The sequence below is a fragment of the Musca domestica genome, unplaced genomic scaffold (assembly GCF_030504385.1).
Source record: "Musca domestica strain aabys unplaced genomic scaffold, Musca_domestica.polishedcontigs.V.1.1 160, whole genome shotgun sequence".
NCBI lineage: Eukaryota > Metazoa > Arthropoda > Insecta > Diptera > Muscidae > Musca > Musca domestica.
In genome coordinates this window covers 1,067,134-1,087,116 of record NW_026712220.1, presented here as the reverse complement: position 1 = coordinate 1,087,116, position 19,983 = coordinate 1,067,134, and the positions used below count along the sequence as shown (strand labels likewise).

Below are 19,983 nucleotides of genomic sequence, written 5' to 3'. Positions count from 1 at the left end.
GAGTTTTTATTATTTCCTTAATTATGACATTCGCATTAGTAACCTATATGTGGGAGATTAAAGGCGCACGGCTCATATAACTGCGTCTTCTCAAGTAACCATTAGGTTACGTGATATTATGCAATTTAGGGAGATGAATGCTTCGATGCACCGCACCTGATGCATGCATGTGCATTTAGTGCGGCTGCGCAGCCCACTGATGATGACTGACTGATACACCTATTAACACAATTTACCAAGTCAAAACATCGTATCACGCATGCTCGCATTCCCTTTGTGGACAAAAAAAAAAAACAAACGATTGTCAATGAGTTCATAAAAAAATTAATAAGTCTCCGCTGGTGAACTGACCTACAGCAACATACACAAAAAATGCTGTGAGCGTGCTATTTTTCCTATTCACTTATCAACAACGTAGCATATGTAGGTATGACAGACTGGTTGACTGTCATGCAGACAGCCAGTCCATTCACATGAAAATGTTTGTGTTTGCTTGCCCTCTCCCCCTCTGTCTCTTATCGATTTGGTAATACTCGTAGCCCACAACAATCCAGCGAATATGAAAACAAAACAAAAACCAAGCTAATAAATGTAAACAAAAAGCAAACGAACCACTAACACCAAACTCGTTATGTACTGGAGCGCGCCGTAAATAAAGTCTCCAAATAAAATTTAATGTTTTTCCCCATTTCCATGTATGGGTGAGTATCTGTGTGGAAATATCTACAATATTATAGTTGGAGGGGGAAAAGTCTACAATGAATCTACGAACAACGATTTTTGGGAGCAAGTACATGGAGACTCATGTCTGGGAATTCACTTCTTCAGTCGTCGTTGTTGTCTACAACTGCCTTTAAGTGGTTCATTATACGCTAATACAATCGTTGCTGTTGTTGTCCATGGATTTGCCAGCCAGTTAAGTCAATGAGACTGCCTGACTGACTGACGGACATTTGGCTGTCGCTGTTGGAGCGCATGCGCAGCGTATGCTATTTTTTTGCTGGTTTGATTTGATTTCTTATGCGGTAGTAACTTTAGTTCTGTTTCGAAGTTAGAAGTGAACGTGCGCGTTTTAAGTTAAAAGCTTTTTTAAGAGCCAGCCTATTGAGTGGAGATTTTCTGTCGTGAGCGAGAAGTGATAAAATGTATGTCATCACATCGAATGAAAAGCTAATTTATGTTTAACTCTTAAGAGTGGGAAAATAAAGTTGCGTCACAGCGCGGCGATTAAAAGATTTGATCGAAAGTTTAGGTGTGAGAGAGGCGTTCATTATTGATATGCACATGCCTGGAGTGGTGGTGCAGTAAAAGTGCAGTGAAAATAGAAAACAAAACGAAAAAATAAATAAAATTCAAATTGTGCAATGCTTTCGAATGTTTGTTAGCTTTTGAATTGTTGTTGTTGTGTTTTTATTGTGCATTGGTGTCGTGTTTATTTTACAAATTTTGTTTTTTTTTTTTTGCTTCCAAATGCAATTGTGTTTTTTTTTATTTTTCGTTCCGTAGTGTTAAAAAAAAGTGAAAAATATAAATATTTTTATTGTGATTTAAATAGTAATAAAGTGAGAAAGGCACACGCAAATGAAATGGTGAAAATACAAAAAAATATTCTTCATTGAAAACGTTATTACCTCGATGAAATGGATATTAAATTAAGCGATTTATTTGTATGTATATTAAATAAAAAAAATAATAAAACAATAAATCGTATTAAATGTGAGAGTATGATATGTTAACTTTTAAGCCAAAATATTCAGGTTCATAAAGTTTACTTTGAAAATCGTTATAGCAGAGCCAGTAATTGATATTCTATATTACCAATTGAAAAATAGCAGTAAGCCTGTAAAAATTCTTGTTGTTGAAAATATAAAAATTAGCAATTTGGTAGTCGTTACAGCTAGTAATAGTTTTTTAAGTAATTATACTCTACACCACATTGTGGTAAGAGTATTATGTCTTTGTTCATTTGTTTGTAACGGGAAGAAGGAAGCGAGATAGACCCATAGTTACTTTTGAGGATCTTCATAGAATCACTTTCTGAGTCGATTTACGCATGTCAGTCCGATGGCTTCCATATATATAATTATCCGATATCAGGTTTATTGTGCGCCAAATGGCCAACATCAGTCCAAATAACCTGAATTTTGATACATCCGACCGAATTCAGTCTAGAAGCAAGTACATCAAATTTGGAGAAAATCAGTTCCGATATAGCTATGGCTCACATATATGTTTCATACGATTTGGTGTTAAAGTCCCTCATATTCGTGATATGTGTTCGACAACAATGATATTTGGTACAAGACATATATATATAGAGCTTATTGTGCAAATAATGGCTAATATCAACCAAATGGAGTGAATATATATTATTATACCCTACAACACTATGTGTTAAGGGTTTTATAAGTTTGATTGGGCCAAAAATTATGTAACACTTCGAAATATTGGTTTCCCACATAGGAAAGTATATATGGATCTTCCTATCTCGCCGAGCTGAGTCGATCTAGCTATGTATGTCCGTCCGTCCGTCCGTCTGTCCATGTTAATTTGTAATCACTCTACAGGTCGCAATTATGAACCGATCCTCACGAAATTGAAAATGGAGGTGGGGTTATGGTCAGAATAGAACCCTATCGTTTTTGGAGATAAACGCACGATATTTAGGTGTTAAAACGGACAAAAAACAGAAAATTTTCCTGATTTTGAAGTTACTCTATAGGCTACAATTATAAACCAATCGACGCGAAAATTTACATGGAGTTAGACAATAATTAGCGGTTAAAAAAGACCCTTAATTTTTATGCAAGAAAATAGGAACATTTTCACTAAACCGCGAATATTTTCAATCCCAGCCAAATAACAAATACATTAAAAGATCACTTCTGACCATTACAGTGATGATAATAGCCAAGAAAACGGATATATAGCAAAATAGGTAAAATATATATGTAAAAGAATTGATCTTATTTATTCTGCTTATAAATCAAGAACCGCTGGACAGATTTTCACAATTTCCATCAATTTGGAAAAATAACAATAATATCTATGAAAATCGCGGGAAAATATACCAATAAAAAAGTGAATATCTTTTGTCAATTTTTTCATATTTTTTATCGCATGCGATTTTTTCCATTTGACTTACAATTTTGAATTGTAAATTTTCTAACACTTCGGTTTGAGGGTATTATATGCATATCTCAATTATTGTCCGATCCTCACGAAATTTTGATAAGGTACCAGAAAGACTGTGTCGAAAGATCATAAGCCCACCAGATCTTATGTTGGTGGAAGTATGCGTTGTTACAAATTTAAAAGAAGAAGGGATTATTTCGCATTTTATGAGAGTAAAAATTATTAAAAAATTTGACCCCTTGCTTGAAGAGAATCGCCGAATTGTTTTGCATGTTATAAGGTTCTCAAAATTTTGACCCTTGATGGGGGAGGTACCAGAAGGAGTAGTCTGATATACCTCATCTTCCAATCTGTCGTTTGAAGGCAATCGAATTCTAATTTCCCATTTTATAACAGTTATGATTGATCAAAATGTTAACCCTTTGTGAGGGAGGTACTAGACGAAGTGGGTCGATATTGTCCATTTTCGCACCTAACATAACACTGGAGCAAATATTTGGATATCAGAAGTTTCAATAATATCGGCTTATCCTTTCTCTTTTTATGAGGTAAATTATTTCTTTTGAAACTCTCGATATTTTGTAAAGGAGGTACATATAGAGAGGACCGATATTGCTCACCTTAAACTCGATCTGCATTTGGTATAAAAATATAATGTACCAAGTTTGAAGCGAATTGGATACTTTATTTAAGAGTTATGGTGCGCACCAGCTAGCCAGACGGACGAAGACCACTGAAGCGACTTCAAATGTCTGAAACGGATTCCGTCCAAAGAGACCTTGGGTCTATATACCCTTTGTAGCCATATGATTGAGGGTATTTTAAGTCGTGATCAATATTATTACCTAAATATATTGCAAACATCCCACAAAAGCGAAAGTCTTCTATTCTACAAAAAAATATGTCGAGGTGTTACAAACTATTTGACCCAATAAAAATACCGTATTTCGGGAGGTACCATTTGGGGTACTTATACGTTGCCGGGAAATATGTACCGAACCAATTTTGAAACAATTCCTATGGAAATTTGGATATGGCATACAAAAAACGAATTTGAATCTATATGGACGGCTGTTTGCGATATTTTCAGGCAACTACAAACACAACAAAGGATTTAAAACATTTGTGTAAACAAATCCTTAAATCTTAATCATAGGAAGCTGTATTGTGATTTCAAAAAAAAAAAAATAAATAAATAAATAAAAAATAGATAATAAAAAAAAAATAAATAAATAAATGCCTGAATAAATTTGAAATTTTATTTCTAAGATCTATTCCCTTATTTGCGACTGATATACAATTCTTCTTATTGTTAATTAATCCTGCTTTGAATCGGGTTGGATCTGTAATTTCCTATTCAAACATTGGCAATTCCGGTGCTCAAAATATAGAACATGCCTCTTTTTCTTTATATGTCTTCGGTTTCACATAAGTCACATATAGCTGCAGCTTCCGATGTTAAGTGTTAACAAGCAAAAAATTGTGGCCTCCCCACATATATCAAATTTTATTTATTTATTTATTTAATTTTTTTTTTTTTTTGTAAGTCAGATAGACCCCCTTTAGCGACTTTAAATAAAAAATTTCAAACAATTCCGTCGAAAAAAATGAGAAAACCATCAGAATACCGAATTATTAGATGTACCACAATGTGGACCCATATTAACTTTTTTTTGGGATGTGGCTAGGAACCTGTTAGAACCTTCAAATTCAAAATTCCAGACAATTCTGTTGAAAAATGTACCAGAAGTCGTGCAAATTCTTAAAATGAGGAGTATCGTTATATGATAAGATCAAATCCAAAACGCATATGTACCAGATTTCAGCACCCCATCTCAATTCCTTACATAATAGCGATATCATAGATATGTATACTTTGTGGAGTCTAAATTTATTACTCCGATGAGTTATAAACGGAATGACGAACTTAATATACACTCCATATTAGGGTTAGGCTATAAAAAGGTGCTAACCACATTTTCAACCTGAAGTGGCTGTATTTTTATTTTCGAATACTTGTGCAAAAAACACCTCTTGAGCAAAAATCTCAAATCTCGCAATATATTCAAAACCCCGGAATCTGAATCCCCCCATACAAAAATTTTTATTGGTTAGAATTTGATAATTTGGATTATGACCATAAATAATATTTCCAGATTGTTGATATTTACAACCGCACTTGCGACTTGGTTATGAATTACGTTCAAATTAAGTGGAGGGCATAATTAGACCCTGCCGGCCAAAATTAACGCTTAAAAACTAGTTTTCTTACAAATAAATAAATATATCTTAATTTTTCATTTTCGAACCCCCCAACATCCCGTTATTTGCTTGCCTTGTCGTTGAACATGTTTAAATCCAATGCTTACTGGGTATTTAAGTTGTTTTATTGAAATTTCCAATTAAATACTTAATGCAGCAAAGAACATACTTTGTGGTTTGTCCATTCTAATGTTAAAAAGACCCCTACTATGTACGGTCAAGCATATATTAAATAATATTTTTTGTGTTTTTTGCAAAATAATTACAAGTATACATATTAAGTTTAACGTGTTTTATTTGTTGTAGATAACCCTGACCCACATAATAACTGAAACAATGCAAAAGCACAACAATACCACAATCCTCACCACCACTTTGGTACTTTGTTCATCGACGTTTTTATGGTTCAAGCACTTAAGGCAAAAGTTCAACATTTTAACATAAGTGAGTCTTTTTTTCTCTCAGGAAAATCACAATAAAAACAGAAATAAAAAAATCTACTTCACATATCGCACTAATAACACAAAGTACATAAAAACGCCTCAAAACCCGTAAAAATAGATGAAAACGTTTACAACATTTAAACGATGTCTCACACTTGCTACCTCGCTCACTTGCTGGTTGGCTTAGTTACTTGTTAACTACAGCAGCAGGGAGAGAACGAACAAATTCCAAAGTATTTCCCAAGTTGTTTAAAATAAAAATTTGAACATTTCAACTGAAAATCTCATCGTCTTACCTGCACTTGCTGTTGGCGGTCGTCAGCAACCAGGTCTTCATAATTCTTTAGATTGTTGTCAACAAGCGATTGCGACTAAATCAGGTGGTGCTACTGATGCTCATTCAGTCAGTCATTCATTCATTCCCATCACAGCCAGCGTCAAGGTAAACGAGATGCTGTGTTTACCATTTGACTCAGTACTGAATTTGGGTTAATACACCAACCAACCAATCAATGTAGCTGATATCTTTCAATCTAACCATCTGTTTGCATATTCAGATTCGTATATGTATGGACTATCTACAAGTATGTAGATATGTGCAGCATGGTCTTTAACTATATTTTGGTACTACTCATTGTCCATTTTGGTCTTAAATGAAAAATGTAAACTGAAAACGCCAAAAAAAAAAAAAAAAAACGACAACAAACAAGTTTGCAAAAAAATATGAGAAAAATACAAAAATATTTGTGAAGGTCGTTGGTATTTACGAAGTAAAAAAGTAGTACTACCTCAGTATGTCGTCGTGCATGACTGATAAGTAGTGATTCTTTGTGTGGTAGTGACATGAAAAGGCAAAAGGTATTATGGAGATTCTGATTTATGAACAATAAGTATGATCCATTCGGAAGTTACTTGTTTTGAATAATAAAAAAAATTAAGTTTCGGAAAAGCTAATTGCATTGAAAGTTCTATTAAGAAAATCTGCACACCACACTTTGGTAAGGGGTGTCTTTTTGCAATTGTTTGTAACGAGAATATTATTCAACAATACGAACATGCATGTATTTTTGTGTTCAAAGTACAAGTCAATTTTTTTGTTCAGTTGACCAGTATAGACAACTCTCCTACAGGCGGTATAGAACCCACAAAAAACTACTTGTGTAGAATTTCAGACAATTCCATTGCTAAATGTACCCAAAATATCAATATACCAAATATCGTGGGGTACCGATACCGATGGGAGTCATAGGATATCGTGGACCGATATAGCCCATCTTCGAACTTGAGCTGCCTTCACACAAAAGACAGATCTGTGCAAAATTTTAGCTTTCAATTTTAATTCGTTTTGAATCTGGTGTAATTACAATAGGCGGATGGACGGACAGGGCTAAATTGCCATAGAATTTTACGCTGATCAAAAATATATATTCTTCGTTAGGTCTAAAATATTTCGTCATTCCGTTTGTAACTTCTCGAAACACTCATGTTAGACCCAGCAAAATAAACATATTCATGATGAGCGTTCTAAGCCGATAAAGTGATGTCTATCTGTCTATTGCAATCACGCTATCATCGGAACGGGTAGAAATAGAAGGCTACTTTTTTTTAAAAAGCCCTCATATAAAAGTACCTCCAAAGATTCGGTATTTTGATGATTTTAGCGGCTTTATTCAACGGAATTATTTCCTATTTCGTATTTAAAGTTCGGAATTGGTACTGTGGCCTATAACACAAAATCGCGTCCACGCCTTCGTATAACCGCCATATAAGAATACCTCCCCATATTCGGTATTTTTTAGGAGTATAGCGATATTTTCCACTGGCCTAATTTAGAAGTTTTTTTTTTACTTGTTATACTCTCCACCATAGTATGTAGGGTATATTATCATTCCGTTTTTAACACCTCGAAATATACATTTTAGATCCCAGAAAGTATATATATATGGTCTTGATCAGCATAAAATTCTATGTCAATTTAACGATGTCCGTCCGTCTGTGGAAATCACTCTTGCTTCCGAACGAAATGCAGTTAATTGATAAAAAATTTACTCAATGTATGTTATGCCTGCAGGACTTTTGGTATTGAAAATGAGCCATGTAGGTTTACGTTTTGGTGTAGCCCCCATATAATGGTACCTTCCTATTTTCGGTATTTTTGATGATTTTAGCAACATTTTTTACCGGAATTGTTTCAAATTTCGCATTTGAAGTTCGTAAATCATACTACAGCCTACGACAGAAAATTGTCTGTGCAGGTCTACGTCTTCATATAGCCCCCATATAACGGTACCTCCCGATATTCGGCATTTTGATGATTTTGGCGACATTATTCACCGGCATTGTTTCAAATTTGGTATTTGAAGTTCGTAATGGATACTAGAGCCTAAGACAGAAAATTGTCTCTGCACGTTTCCATGTTTTGGTGTAGCCCTTATATAATGGTTACTCCCTATATTCGGTATTTTGATGATTTTAGCATTTTTCACCGAATTTTTATTTCATTTCGCATTTGAATATTGCATTTGAATCGGTATTTTTAAGATTTTAACGGATTTTTTTTTTTTGGAAAATTTTCAAATTTTCTACAAATGGTGGAACGAAAGTTCGGCCCAGCTTCTTTAGAAGTATAGTACAAAATTTATTAAAAGCGAATGTCAAAGCTTAATTTCTGATGTGAAGGGGTGATGAAAAATTGTACTCAAGTATAAAAACTAAGATAGTAATTCCAATTTGAAAGGCAAGAATTCTATTACGCTGAAATTCGCATTTCGATACCATTAAGGGGTGCCAATTCCATGTAAAATATACATATATTTTTTTCCCGAGGGAGAGAGACCGTGCTACCAGGGCATGTATCTGATCATAAGACCTTCTTCTGTATTCTGGAGAACCATGAATAGTAGACCTTATTTGTTATTTTGGCCTTATTTAGAATAAATTAATTCGGTATTCTACAGGTCTGAACTTTTGCATTGAAAAACATCAACAGGTCTTCTTTGAGTAAAATACCGTCCCATGAAGGCTTCCCCTGCTGTGAGCTTCAGCATGTCTTCTTTGAGACGAATATCTTATATAGGTCTTCTCTGGACAAAATACCTTCTGCATGTCTTGAACAAATAAATAACTTACGTGAGGTTTCACATGAATAGGAACCCTGCTTTGTAGGCTTGAAGACATTCTGTAGGCTTGAGAACTTGCTCATACAATTGAAGATCTTTAAACTTCGATGCATTCTCATAAAAGAACTGAAGCACAGGAAAACGCTTTCAATTAAATTTATTTGACTACCCTCTATTATGGCTAACAAGGTCAACCATCCAAATTTCCTTAACGACCTCATCGTAGGCTTTTATTTTGGATTGGTGTCATCCAAGCTTACATTTTTCCGGAGTTCTTTTAAAAGTCAATCAGAAAATAAAGATTCTGATGCAAAATATATACAAAATGTTGGAAGAGGGTGCCTGCCGATATCGGAAATTTATGCAGGAGGATATATATTTTGGATTGGTGTCATCCAAGCTTACCTTTTTTCTGAGTTGTTTTAAAAGTTAGTCGGAAGATGAGGATTCTGATGCAAAATATATACAAAAGTCGGAAGAGGGTGCCCACCAATATCGGAATTTTCAAAAAAACCGTTAAAAATGTTGTTAAAATAAAAATGCCGAATGTAGCCGTAATATTAGGGTCTATACGACGACGTGGGCCTGCATAGGCAACTTTTGTCATGAGGTATTGCAATATTCAAATGCGAACTTTGAAAAAGTCTGTTAATAATGTAGCTAAAACCATCAATATACCGAATATAGGGAGGTACCATGGGGGTTATACCAAAACGTGGACTAGCACAGAAAATGTTGTTCATAGACTGTAGTATCGATTACGAACTTCAGATACAAAATTTGAAACAATTCCGGTAAATAATGTCGTTAAAATCATCAAAATACAGAATAGCGGGAGGGACCGTTATATGGGCGCTATATGAAAACGTGGACCTACATGGACCTACGTGGACCATTTACCAACTTAACCTGCCTACTGGAAAAATAAACATGTGTGCGAAATTTTAGCCTTCTATCTCAATTTGATCGAAAGATATCGTGATTACAACAGACAGACAGAAAGACAGACATCGCTAGATCGACTTAGAAATTTACGCTGATCAAGAATATATATACTTTGTTGGGTCTAACATGAGTATTTCGAGGAGTTACAAACGGAATGACAAAGTTAATATACCCTCCATAGTATGGTGAAGGATATAAAAACATTACAGACCTACAATATATTGGAGTGATTTCCACGGATCGACAGATTGGCAGACGGATAAATGGTAGCTAAATCGACATAGAATGGTTATTTGGTGTTGGAGGGTATAGCAATTTGTTGAAAATATATTTAATTTGTATAGAAATTCGAAAACGTGGTAAATTTTCTGAATAAAAATTCCTCAGAAATAATAACGAATTTAAGAATCCTCGGAAATCCTCGGAATCCTGGGAAATCTCAGGGAAAATTCTGCTGGGCATGTTTAATTTTGCCTTTAGAAGAAAACATTCTGGAAGTCAAGAACATTGCCGGCAAAGTCAATGATTCTCTTTATGAGTATTAGAAATATATATTATACATATACAAATAGTCCATGTCCTGTTTCCAAAATTTGACAGCAATATAATATTATAGTGCACCACATAAGGACCCAGCCTTTGGGAGACAACTCTCATGGAACTTCCACTTGTTAAACATCTTCCACAAACAGAAGCAGGCCTAATACATTCTAAAACCATGATTCCTTAAAATTACTTTAAATCGAAGTTCTCCTAACACAATTTTTAACACCGAGGATGATAGGAATATTTAATGTGCATTTATGACATGTCCTAAATATTGTAGTCTCGATGCAAAATTGGACACACTTCGTCTTCATATATAAAATGGTCATGTTACATTTTTCTTAAATCTCCACATTGCTGTACTCACCTGATTCTTCTGCTCTTAGACACTCCCTGACAAAAATCCTAAAAATACAAAAAAAATATATATTCATCTTTTAAAGACAATGTGCATCTAATTAATCATTATGACAATTTTTTGCTACTGATCTATCGAGGGTGTCACAAATACCGGTATAGTTTCTTCCCCCTTTGTAAAATATTAATGTGCATAGTTTGAGTGCGAAAATATTCAAAATATGTTAATCGCTATAAAACCGGCTTTGTGTCATGGGTAGGAGGTTTTATTTTTCACATCTGTTTTATTCACAAGCTCATCAATTCGAGCATTGTTTTATTGTCGTAAAAATAAAGGTGGCAAAATTTTAATGGGATGTAGCCCATTTAGTTTTCATATTTAAATCTGTTTTTATTTATTCAAAATAAAAGATGAAGGTTAACCCATATACAAAAAAGATTAACATTTGTTGTTTGCCTTGTTCAATACCAAAAAAAGGTTTTTATTATATTTTGAAACCAGAATATAGCTAATGTGACCTCAAGATCTATTTAGCAAGAGTCATCGAAGAGTATTTCAATTAGAAAACTAAATTAAAATTCCTGTCTGATTGGTCAAATGGCTTTGAAGACAATATATAGCTTACAGCCATAAAAGGTTTGTTGTTAATTTCAATAAAATACAGGGTAAAATAAAAAAATGCAACAAAGTCAAATGCCATAATTTTTACATTTTTTTTTAAATTTATTTAATGAAAGCAAAAAATGTTGAAAATATCATCAAATTTTAGAATTAGTTTACATTTGTTCGAATTGGTCACCTTTGACGGAAATTATGGCCTTCAAATGGCCAATGAGACCGTCCCACGCTGCCCGAATTTTTCTCTGCGGTATTTTGGCCTATTTCCGGCGAAGCGCTTGCGCTTGAGGTGATCGACACTTTGATGTTTTTTAGTGCCAACCTTGCCTTCCAAAATATTCGAGAGACAATAGTCCAACGGATTTGTATCCGGATATTTTGGTGGCCATTGTGCGCTGAAAATGAAGCATGGAACCTCATTTTGTAACCATTCTTGGGTGGCGCGTACTGAGTGCGATTGTGCTGAGTCCTGTTGGAATGTCGAAGGTCTGCGGCCAAAATGTGTGCGTGCCCAAGGCTTTAATACACCCTCCAGAATGTTTTCGCGATAATATTCGGCATTTATTCTGATGCCACGGTCGATTAACACGAGCGGAGAGCGGCCATCTGCTGTTATGGTGGCCCACACAATCACCATGGCCGGCGCTTGAATTCTGGTGGCCAACCGAAGGTGCACATTTTCAGCTGACCTCTTTGGCAAGTAAACACGATCATTTTGTTTGTTTACAAATTGCTGGACGACGAATGTTTTCTCATCGGAGAAAACTAATTTCGGCAGTTCATCACTTTCGGTCAAGTGAAACAACTCTTTAGCCCCTTTGAGTCCATTTTCTTTCTGTTGCGGTGTAAGTTCTTGCACTTTTTGGAATATTAATGGATTTACCTTGAGCTCATGTTTCAATATTTGCCGAATGAAATATTGCGATATGTTCAGCTTCCGAGCCATTTTTCGGCCAATGCGGCTCGGGTTTCGGTCAAGTTGCTTCTTTACTTTTCGAACCATTTCTGCTGATGTTGCTGTTTTCTTCCGTCCACTTCCTTGACGTCGGGATACGCTACCGGTATCACGGTAACGAGCGATGGTACGAGACACAAAAGATTTATTCCCATTTAAATGCTGGAGAGCTCTAACGATAGCGACTTGTGGTTTTCCAGCCAAATATAAGGAAATCACACTATCACGCTTGAATTCCACCACGCATAAATTTTTTTCTGGAAAATTCTCACCAAAATGGTTTTGTACGCTTGTAAACAATATAATGAGCCGTCACTGGAATAATTTTGACAGCTGTCGGACGAGTGGCTTAGAAATGACAGCAGTCTGAAGTTGGTTGCAGTTCTTTTATCTCACCCTGTATGCATAATAGCTAATTGAAAAATGTGTTAAGTGTCTCTTTCTGTATGGCCATTTGAAAGTTCCCAAATTTTTGACATTTTTTTGGGTTGAACTAAACTAAGAAGAAATTAGGGTTTTCCTTTGCATTCACTCTTGTACCATCACACAGAAACATACCCTAAAATAATTAACTACTGTTAATTATCATTCTCACCTCGTATAACCTAATCTCGCAACTATTCGTTGTCTTAATGAAATTCAGGCCATTATATTTCATTACCTTTCATCGGTACACTTTTAACAGATCAATAACGATGCACATCTCAAAGCTAGATGCCAACACCAATTGATGTTGAGATAGGTCTACTCAATATCTCAATTCATATTTTAATTGCGAATCGAATTGATTGTAATGATATGGTCTTTTTTTTAACACATAACAAATATTTCAACAATAACTTCGTCTGTGAAAAGTTTTTTATTTTGTTATGAATTTAGTGTTTTTTTTTTTACTTCATCCAAATCAGTAGATTGAGTTGTTTCATTATATATTATATAACAATGACAGCATGAACGGTAATTGATTATTAATAACAGCATGACACTGTCAAAGTAGTCACCTAAAAACGTACATATAGTGTCATATTTGTTGATTTTGAATTAATAGTAATTTTGACGAGCGGTATGCCGGAGTTCCAGTGGCATTAGTGCACACATTAATGTCAAACAGAGTCCAAAATTAATTATAAGGTTGTACAATGTGTTATTGTTCAAAATTTATGCAGAAAATACATGGAGGTCATAAAGGCGGAATAATAATAATGACATACCGGCGTTTTATCGCATGCAAACGTATAGGTAAGAAATATTCCGCCGCATAAGGCAATTTTTGAAATATGTTCTTTATATGTGGAGAGTACAAAATATTTCAACTTATTGTAACCTTGGTATCATGTGAAAATATAGAAATTGCGCTTTATTCAGAATTAGTTTTCCGGACTGTTTCTGCGCATGGTTTTTGAAATAATTATTTTTGAAATATTTATACTATACAATATTGCTATATATATATACTATTTATATATATACAATATTGTACTACCGGTATTGCTTCAAAGCCTGAATCGAAAATTGATTGGCAAATATGGTCAGGAGTCTCAAAATAACTAAAATCAAAGGTAATGCCAAAAGTGATTTTTTGTAAATAGGGCTTCCAAAAATAAGAACTAAAAATACAAAAAATCGGTTTTTACCCCTATAAACGGGCTCGCTGCACTAAACTCTAACTTCATGCGAGATTTCGTGTCCTTTGGTTTTATTTGTGACCTTTGTAACGAGTGGAACATTGTTAGTTGTTGGTAAAACCCTGGTCAACCCCTAAATATAATGCGGACATCTTTAAAAGATAGTCCTAACCCTACTCTTTTGAAAATTTTCGTGAAGATCGGACGATAATTGCAACAACCCCAACCTGCCTTGTAAGTTTAATATGAAAAAATAAAAAAATCACAGAATTCACAAAATACTACAAAATCGATATTAACATCATTATTGGCATCTTTTTATGCGATTTTTTAGATTTTAACTTTTATGCCAAAAGGGCGGGCATTCAGAATTAACAAAAAAAAACAAAAATCGGTCCAGCCATTCTTGAGATATAAGCATTCTAGCTAACATTTCTTTTCTTTTGTATATACACATTGTATATATTTCGCTATACATATTCGATTCATTTACTAGCGGCATCTACGTAACATTTCGAATTGACCTGTTCGTCTATTCGTGACTTCGCCGGGATAAAAATATACATAAATGTTATGGCCTATTTCGCCCAGTAAATATTTCCCGACGAATGGCAAAATTGGAAGACTTAGCGCTAAGCTCTAGCCCCATACTAACTTACGCGTCGATTGATCTGTAATTGCGACCTGTAGAGCAACTGAAAAATCAGCAAATTTCTCAGTTTTTGATCCATTTTAACCCCTAAATATTATGCGGTCATCTCCAAAAGCAATAGGATTCTATTATGACTATAACCTCACTTCCATGCAAAATTTCGTGAGGATCGGGCCATAATTGCGACCTGTAGCGTGATTACAAATTAACATGGACAGACGGACAGGTCAATTTTGACCTTTACGTATATACCTATAGTAAATATATCGGATATATATAGCGAAATATATACAATGTATATATGCAAAGGAAGATGATGTTATCTAGAAATCTAATATATCAAGAATGGCGGGACCGATTTTGACAAATTTTGTCAATTCAGAATATTCTCCTGGCATAAAAGAATATAATCTTAAAAAAATCGCATTAAAAGATGCCAATAATGATGTCAATATAGATTTTGTAGTATGATGTGACATTTTATTTCTTATTTTTTATCGCATGCGATTTTTTCAATTTGACTTAGAATATTGAAGTGTACTTTTTGTAATATTTTTTCACCTCACAACACAGGTTGGGGTTATTATTATAGATTGAAATTATCGTCCGATCCTCACGAAAATGTTGACAAGGGTAGGGTAAGGCTCAGAAGAGCTAGGCCTATTGGTTTTAAAGATGTCCGCAATATATTTGGGGGTTGAAATGGACCAACAACTAAAAATGTTCCTGATTTTGCAGCCGTTATAAAGGTCAGAAATATATACCAAATGGCACGAAATCTCGCATGAAGTTAGAGTTTAGGACAGCGAATAGAATGGACCACTACTTTTGTGTGAAAAAAAAATACCAGCATTACTTACTGGCGATATCCGAAATACACAAAAGCTGAACTTTCTGGCTTGCTTTTGGAGATGATCGCAAAATATTTAAGGGTTCAAATGAACCAAAAACAGAAAAAAAATCCTGAACGCACAATTGAAGGCAATCGACAGACCTGAGAAGAGAGTTAAGGACAGTGAAGGATTCTATTATTTTGGATGGAAAATGGTCCACAACAACTAACAACATGACAGAGTGTTTATATATTGAGTAAATGTCCCTGGTAGGGTCAGTGCCCCGTAACATAATTTTAAAAGTGAAATCTTCCAAAATCGATCTGGATATAAGGGGGCTTCTAACATATTGTAGTGTTGTAGGGTTTCACATGGTCGGCCCCGCACGACTATAGCCTTTGCTTACTTGTTTTTTTTTTTAACTTTCATGAGCGAAGTACAAAACATGTGTGCAAATATGGTACGAACGTCAATTACGAAATCTTAAACAATTCCGGTAAATAATGTAGCTAAAATCATAAAAATACAAAATACCAAGAGGTATCGTCATAGTCCCTATTATGCGAAGACATTGACCTGCATAGGTAAATTTCGGTCACAGACAGTAGCACCCATTACGAACTTATAATATGAAATTTATAACAATTCCAGTGGGTAATGTCGCTAAAATCATAAAAATACCGAGTATAGAGAGGTACCGCTGTATGGGGCTGAGCAATTTTCTGCCATATCGTTAAGACCTCCAATTTCTAAATTTAAAACATTTCCGGTGAAAAATGTGACAGAAACGATCAAAATACCGAATATCTGGAGGTTCAGTTATATGCGGAATATACCAAACCGTGAACTTCTCAAAACCAAAACTCCTGCAGACCTAACATAGATATGAGTAAAATTTTATCAATTGTTTCATTCGGAGGCTAGAGTAATTTTCATAGACAGACAAACGAACAGAAATCGCTAAATCGTCGAATCAATAATTTATTTTTCCAGGTTTTACAAACGAAATGACAAACTTAATATACCCTCCATTCTATGGTGGAGGGTATAAACATTGAAAAAAAAAGTTTAAAATGGAGTATATATATTAATATAAAGGAGGAGATGTGTCTAGTTTGAATCGGAAATCGGTTATTTCACATTTTATGAGTGTTATGGTTATTCAAAATTTTGATCCGTTGTGGTAGAGTTGGTAGAAATATTGTGATACGCAACAATATCTAATGATCCATTCTCTTTCTAGAAAGTAAGTTATTTTCTATGAGGTAAAATATTAAAATTAAACAAAATGGTAAACTTTAAAATATTAGTGGATTTTGGAAACGAAATATGATGAAAATACTACCTAAAAATACCTAAACTATGTTTCGAATAAACACAGAAGCGTTTATAATTATATTTTCGTTTTTGGACTGGTAACTGGTAATATTTTTTTACCATAAGCTTATGAAAAGTACTAGAAGGTACTAAATTCTTGGTTATATTTTAAATATGTTTTAAACTATGTGCATATATTTCCAAAAATACTACTGAATTTTATACTGGGGTTTGTTTCTGCTTTTTTATCAGAATTTTCTATTTTTTCTTTCAAGTAGTTGAATTAATATAATATTTGGTACTGAAATATCATCAACTTTTTATAAAATTTTAACCAAAAAATTTGCAAATTTGTTAAAAACAAAAACGGAAAGCTATACAATTTCCATTTTCATAAATCACTGCTGCTGGCATTCCTCATCCGTCCATTCAAAATACTTTCCGTACAAAGAGTGGACAATGAATATTTATTTTTATTTCTTGCTAATGTAACAGACTGCGAAAAGAAACAGCAAAAAAAAAAAAAAAAAAAACTGACCAACATCAACAACAAAAAATTGTGCGTGATGACAAGCAACTAAAATAATTTTGAATTTCTTTTGGGCAGACAATCCAATCCAAGTAAATCGGCTGCGCATTTAACTTCACGGCATGTAAATCCAAATAAAAAACTGGCCAACACATTTTAACGCATTTGAAAAGTCCGAATTATGTTGTTATTATGTTTCTTTCCATTTGATTCGTTCCAATTAAAATTTGGATTTTTTTATGCACGAAGGTTTTTTGTCTGTCTGTCTGTTTGGTTAATTTTTTTTTTTTGACCGGTGAATTGACAACGGTATCCGCCGTCGGGCATTCCAAATTGACTTTGACAAGTGGTAATTGATATCTGGGGGTCATTGGACATTTATTTAGTTGAAATGTTATTTAAAACAACAAAGCTCGTTCTATTTTAGGAAGCGTGTTTTTATGGACATGTGAAGACAAGTAATGTGTTTATGAATGATGTCCAGTATTGTTGTCATGATAGGATACGTTATTAATAAACAAACCCAATTTTCAATAATTTTACGAATTTTCAATCAACAAAAAACCGTTGAAGGAAATATTTGTACATTTAAAAATAATAAGTAGGAAATGTTCCAATCAAACCCTTTAATGGAATAAAATAGATTTCTTCTGAAATTTTATAAGATTGAGACAATATTAACCAGTAAGGAAAAGTCAAAAGTGGCGCGGGAACGACTATAAAATACCCTACACCACTATGCATATTTAGTAGACCTGCCGTAACAAAACAATTTATTTGAATTAGATCATACCACATAACAACATTTGGCTTTGGAGCAGTTATAAATTGCTTTCAGAGGGAACTAATATATGGGAGGAATATCCAATTCTGAATCGATTTTCACTTAATTTGACGGAGACATTTTAATCTTTCATACTAAATAACATTGCTATAGAGTGCATAATATCAGTTCGAGAAGGATTATATTAAAAAAATAAATCGGAGCTGAATTCAACAAAATGGAAACGTACGTCCCAAAATTCACTTAATTTGGGCTGATATTAGCCATTATTGGCACAATAAACCTGAAATCGCTTGAAGACATATATGGAAGCTATATCCAAATCTTAGCCGACCTAGATAAAATTTGGTAAAGGTATTTCCGAGGTATCTGGTACCAAATATCCCTGTTGTCGAATACATATTACGAATGTGAGGGACTTAATGACCAAATCGGATGAAACATATATAGGGGAGCTAATGCTATTTTTGAAATTTTTGCACAATTAACACGAAATTGGTTTAAGATATATATGGGTGCTATATCCAAAACTGAACCGATTTTGATAAAATTTGGCAGAGGTATTCCTGGGCTGTATCTGATATCTGGTGCAAAATATGAAACTTGAGGAGTGCATATTACGAATGTGAGGGATTTAAACACCAAATCGGATGAAACATATACAGGGTGAGATTAAAAAACTGCAACCTACATAAGACTACTGCAATTTCTAAGCCAATCGTGCGACAGCTGTTAAAATTATTCCATTGACAGCTCATGATATTGTTTACAAGCGTACAAAAGCATTTTGGTGAGAATTTTTCAGAAAAAAGTTATTCGTGATGGAATTTAAGCGTGATAGTGTGATTTCCTTATATTTGGCTAAAAAACTACAATTGGCTATCGTTAGAACACTCCACCATTTAAATATGAATAAATATTTTGTCTAGTACCATCGCCCAGTTACGTGATACTGGTAGGGTAGCCCGACGTCAAGGAAGAGAACAGCAGAGGATGAAAACAGCAACATCAGCAGAAAATTTTCCAAAAGTAAAGAAGCGTCTTAACCAAACCCCTCGTCGCAGTGGCCGAAATGGCTCGTGAGCTGAACATATCACAATATTAAATTCGGCAAATATTAAAAATGAGCTGGGGGTAAAGCCATTTCAATTCCAAAAAGTGCAAGAACTTACACCGCAACTGAAAGAAAAAAGACTCAATAGAGCTAAAGAGTTGCTTTGCTTGGTCGAATGTGGTGAACTGTCGAATTTGGTTTTTGTCTATGAGAAAACATTCGTTGTCCCGTAAACAAACAAAATGATCGTGTTTACTTGCCAAAGAGGCCAGCTGAAAATTAATACCTTCGGTTGGCCACCAGAACTCAAGCACCGGCCATGGTGATGGTGTCGGCCGCCATAATAACCGATGGTCGCTCTCCGCTCGTATAAATCGACCTTGGCATCAGAATAAATGTCGAATATTATCGCGAAAATATTCTGGAGGGTGTATTAAAGCCTTGGGCACGCAAACATTTTGGCTGCAGACCTTGGACATTCCAATAGGATTCAGCATCATCGCACTCAGCACGCGCCAATCATGAATGCTTACAAAATGAAGTTCCTCGCTTCATTTCCAGCGTACAATGGTCACAAAAATTTCCGGATACCAATCCGTTAGACTATTGTGTCTGGAGTATTTTGGAAAGCAAGGTTAGCACTAAAAAATACCAAAGTGTCGATCACCTCAACCAAGCGCTTCGCCGGGAATGGGCCAAAATACGACAGAGCAACATTCGGGCAACGTGTGACGGTTTCATTGGCCGTTTTAAGGCCATAATTCTGGCCAAAGGTGACCAATTCGAAGAAATCTAAACTTATTCTAAA

At 34.6% G+C, this 19,983-nt stretch overlaps 1 protein-coding gene across 1 annotated transcript in view; it reads left to right on the top strand.

The window, feature by feature from the left end:
* The first annotated feature begins 912 nt into the window (after positions 1 to 912).
* The window catches only part of LOC131801473 (uncharacterized), a 59,463-nt gene continuing 40,392 nt past the window's right edge, over positions 913 to 19,983 (top strand). Inside the window, exon 1 of the mRNA XM_059120228.1 lies at positions 913 to 1,145. The gene's annotated coding sequence lies outside the window, so the exon portion shown is untranslated. The remainder of the gene's footprint in view (positions 1,146 to 19,983) is intronic.